The sequence below is a fragment of the Pipistrellus kuhlii genome, unplaced genomic scaffold, assembly GCF_014108245.1.
Source record: "Pipistrellus kuhlii isolate mPipKuh1 unplaced genomic scaffold, mPipKuh1.p scaffold_m20_p_6, whole genome shotgun sequence".
Lineage (NCBI taxonomy): Eukaryota > Metazoa > Chordata > Mammalia > Chiroptera > Vespertilionidae > Pipistrellus > Pipistrellus kuhlii.
The window spans coordinates 72,683,347-72,688,138 of NW_023425562.1; the positions used below are offsets into that span (position 1 = coordinate 72,683,347).

Consider the following 4,792-nt stretch of genomic DNA (forward strand, 5'->3'; position numbering starts at 1 on the left):
TAGTTACGGGATGAATGGCAAGATGCCAGATGGGTCCAAGTACTCTTAAGGGCAGAGGAAATCGGACCCACTTCTCTCATCCCAAATGTCCCCATTCAGTGTTGTTTGTTGGCATTTTCTAATCTAAAGTCTAGTGTTGATCCAAGGTGCACAACTGGCCCTTTCTTACCTTCTGCTGTATCTTCAACAAATTTTAATTGGCTTCTCTCTTTTGATGGTTCTTTCATTTCATTATGAGAGAATAAATCCATAAAATATCATGCATGATGAAAATTTCTTCTAAGCTGAAGTACACACTCACAAACCTAGAGCCTCTTGATTTTTCAAAAGCCAACAATTAGAAAATTGGGAGGATTCTGCTGATGAAGAGGAGAAGAAAAAAAAGGCTGCGAAGAGGACCCAACTTCCCCATTCTGACCCCTCCATTTATATCCAGCAAAAGAAGAATGGGAACAGTCTTGAAGGACAGCTCTGGTCAGCAGGTTCTGTTGAGACAGACCTACGTAGTTTTTCAGAACTCACTGCTTTCTCCTGTTAATCCCTCTTATGGGGCTACCTTTTTTTTCTGGCTGCTGGGTTGGTTTCTCAATTGCTTTTCTGAATGGGATTTAGATAAACAGCACATTTCAATTATATTACAAATGATTCTGGCCCCTTCCAAAGAGCATAAGCCCAGCAAGCCAGTAGCAATAAAAGGTGTTGTCAAGCACGGCTCAGCAAGATGGTGCAATCCAATTTTTGAATATTTAGAAATCACAAATCATATAATTAAATGACTTTTTTTGGTCTGTTTTCTGCTAAAGTTATTTGAGTCATATTTGATGCCTCTTTTTAATATGTGATCTATAAGATTTCTAAAGAGACTACTGCTGCTAAAGATGATGTTACCAGTTATCCAATTTGTTTATTGGCTGAATCTTCACTAAAGCTGTCTCCCTGCTCTTCTCCTAAGAGACTCTGCCCTTCCTGCTTATCCAAAGGGTAGGAATGTGTTTGTGTCATCTGACCCTGACCCTGGCCATGGCTACTTTATTTAGGACAGAATATCAACCCACTCTGGACCTCAAATTCCATTTTTTGGTATTCTGAATATGGACCACTAAGAATCATTTACTTAGAGAGCGGTGGTTCACCAAAATGTAAAACTTTGGGTTGGGGACAGCTTAGAGCCAAATGCAAGTTGCAGGCGGCCTTGATAGATACATGTAGGATGTACACGAAAGTATTACCAATGGGGAGTTCTCCTCATCCCCTCCTTTTGATGGAGGATGTGGCTTTTTTGCAATATTACAAGAAAAAGAATTTTCTGAGACTTGCATGAGAAAATGAGTGGCATTTATTTGCATGGAATTAAACCCCTGCATTTCCAAGGTCCCATTTCCCTCTGTCCCATCATAGAAGTGTACCTGTGGTTTCAGCAGAGCTAGGATTAGGGCCACTGCCCAGAGTCTCTGTTCTATGTCTGGACAGTCTAAACCAGCATCAGACAAGCTCAGCTGTGTTTCCCACTGCAGTTTATCATTCCATTGTGTGTGTGTCCACTGGGCTACATGGCTATGGAGGGAACATGGGTGAATGCAAGAGAAACACAAGAGCCCAGAACCCAGAGGGCCAAGGGCAACAAGAGAATAAGAATTCCTGTCTGGGCTTTGTAATCCAAAATTTTCACATGGGCTTATAGAGGCTCTGCCCCTCTGGCCAATTATCTCTGCTCCCAGGTTTGACTGGCAGGTACCTTCCCTATGTCACCCCAATTCACTGTACAAACTCCTATCTTCCCCTTTGTCCAGGCCCTTCCCCCAGTCATCTTCAGGGAATGGACTGGTGGTACCCTGAGAGTGTGAAATTGCAGCTTCCTGGTGACTCTATCCACATTACTATATTTATAATGTCTTTCCTCCCTTTTGTTCCCTTTCTGTTATTAATAACTTAGATAGTTATTAATCCTTGGATAGTAGGCAGGTTTATTTCCTGATCAGGATAATAAAGATAGTGGGTAGGTTTGCTGTTACCCCAAATAAGATTAAGATTTCTTAAATTCAAGGTTCTTCAACTCTGGTATAAACCCATTGTGTGCAGCATCCACTTGGACCTGTCACTCAGAGGCTGCATTTAGGGTTATTATAAATAGGAAGCTCATGCTACCTAAGTGATAAAGTCCTTACCTCTGGCCCAGGAGTTTTCTGTGGGTTTTGTGTGCTTTTTTTTTCTAGCTTCCGAGAGATGTGTTAAGCTAGCTGGTTCATTTTCATTTAAGTGAACCTTCAACCCTACTTAGTTCTTGACAGAGCATAAAGAAATAGACTATTTTATCAAGCTGTTCATTCTATGCATTACAATTACAGGTAGAGTGTGGTTACTAAGAAAGCCAAAACCTTCTTTCTAAACTTCAAAAGTTTAAAATCCATCTAGAACCACTCACACAATGAACTATTTTAGCTTCCAAATAGATTTGTAGGAACTTTTATTATGAGCTTATTTTTAAATACATGCATTATAACCTAAACATCAGGAGAACACTTGTCTATGTATTGGTTCCTATGTCATTCATTGTGACAAGATTTGAATTTCCAAAGCTAACACAGGAGCAAAAACATTTTTCAAATGTTCTTGTAATCTTTCATTGAGGTAATAGGAGGACGAGCTGAAAGTCTACTTCCTTTTGCTGTAAGTAAATTGTCTAGGAACAGAATGTCTGAATTAATTGCTTACTTCCTGTAACAACAATGATCATAATGATGTGCTAAGAACGTGTAAGTTTCAGGATCCTACTCTGAGCATTCTGTGTATGTCACATGAGTCAACTGTTTAAACATAGTATGACCCCTAGCAAGTGTTAAATGAGTGTTTGCTTGCATTATTATCATATTACCTACTTCAATTAGATAAGAACTCTTGTGTTCATGTCTGAGAGATGAGAAAAGTAAGGCTTAAAAAGGTCAGTGACTGGATCATGGATAATGAGTGGGAGGGTTTTTTAGCTAAAAGTGCAGAACACACATCTGAAAGCACTAAAGCAACCAGAATGTGGATCACCTCAGAAAAATAAGTTTAGTAGAAGCAGTGCCAAAACTGGCTACCTCATCAGCTCTCTTTATTATCGATACCAAGCACCCTAGTTCTTTCCTACTTCTTCCCTATTATCTTTAAAGTATTGGCTTTCATATTGGATGATCTTTTCACCTCATAGTCACAAAGTGGCTGTACCCCCTCCAAGCATTATAGTCCCATGGGACAAAAGCCAAACCTTTCCCAGAAGTTTCACCTACAACTTCCATAATCTATTTTCTTGTCTCTTTCTCCAGAGTTGGGCCACATGCCCACCCCTAAAGCAATCACAGATTCTTGGGAGGGAACCAACTTCAGCACTTAAGTATATTTAAAACTAAGTCCTAAACAAAATCAGAAATCTGCCCCCAAAGAAAGGAGAGGTAGAGGAGTTTGGGAGGCTTGCAACATTGGCTAAAATCTTTGGCCCAAGGTTGCATATTTTAAAGGTAATTTTGGGAGTATGATCAGAGGAGGGTCAAAGCTGCCCACTGTCGGTGTTGCTGCCAGAGGAACCCCTTGTGTCATGGTAAGCATGATAATGTCTTTCATCTTTGAGTGGATCTACAATGGCTTCAGCCCTGTGTTCCAGGTCCTACGATTGTACAAGAAATTTAGAAAACTTGTATTCTTTGGTCTGGACAATGCAGGCAAAACCACTGTTCCACACAAGCTAAAAAATGACAGACATGCCGAAGCCAGTTTGGCTCAGTGGTAGAGCATCAGTCTGCGGACTGAAAGGTCCCAGGTTTGATTCTGGTTAAAGGCATGTACATTGGTTGTGAGCACATCCTCGGTAGGGGGTGTCCAAGAGGTAGCTGGTCGATGATTCTCTCTCGTTGACGTTTCTAGCTCTCTGTCTCTCTCCCTTCCTCTCTGTAAGAAAAAAGATAAATATGCCAACCATTTTAAAAAAACAAAAACCTTTATAGAAATGACAGACATGCTCCAACATTACCTCTGATATCCAAGAACTGACAACTGCTGAATTGACTTTTACAACTTTTGATCTTGGTGCGCCTGAGCAAGCAAATTGAGTTTGGAAAAATGATCTCCCAGTAGGTAATGGGATCATCTTTCTGGTGGACTGTGCAGATCATCCTCACCTCATGGAATCCATAGTTGAACATAATGTTTCAACGATTGATGAAACAATATTCAATGTGCCAATCCTTATCTTGGGTTACAAACTGACAGAACAGATGCAATTGGTGTAGAAAACCTCTGGGAGATATTTGGGTTTTCCGGACGGATCACAGGAAAGGGGACTGTGACCCTGGAGGAGTTGAATGCCCACCCCATGTAAGTGTTCATGTGCAGTGTGTTCAAGAGAGAAGGCTATGGCAAAGCTTTCCATGGCTCTCCCAGTACATTGGCTGATATTTGGACAATGAAAATAGGAGTTTTACTCCTGGGGACTGATCCTATTCACAGCTTCCTCATGAACTTTTCTAATAGAACAAGAAAAGCTCTCCAACCACCTCTGGTATTGAGAAGCCAGGGTCTCTGTCAGCTCTCACTTCACCCAGTGGCAACATGTGCTCTCCTCCACATTGTTGGCAGGTCATGCTGCCCATGTGCTGGGGTAAGTCAGCATTCCAGGCCTTGGAAGCTGGCAGGACTTGGCAGGTGGAGCTGTGTGCTAGCGGGGGCCAACTGAAAAGGAAAACGTGTCTCACCACTGTGGTTGATTTCAAAAGAAATGATTCCATTTTTTTCAAAGGAAGTGCTAATGTAATTGGTT

The 4,792-nt window shown here is 41.2% G+C and overlaps 1 pseudogene; it reads left to right on the forward strand.

The window, feature by feature from the left end:
• Nucleotides 1-3,521: 3,521 nt before the first annotated feature.
• Nucleotides 3,522-4,428, forward strand: LOC118708450 (annotated as a pseudogene).
• The last annotated feature ends 364 nt before the right edge of the window (nucleotides 4,429-4,792 follow it).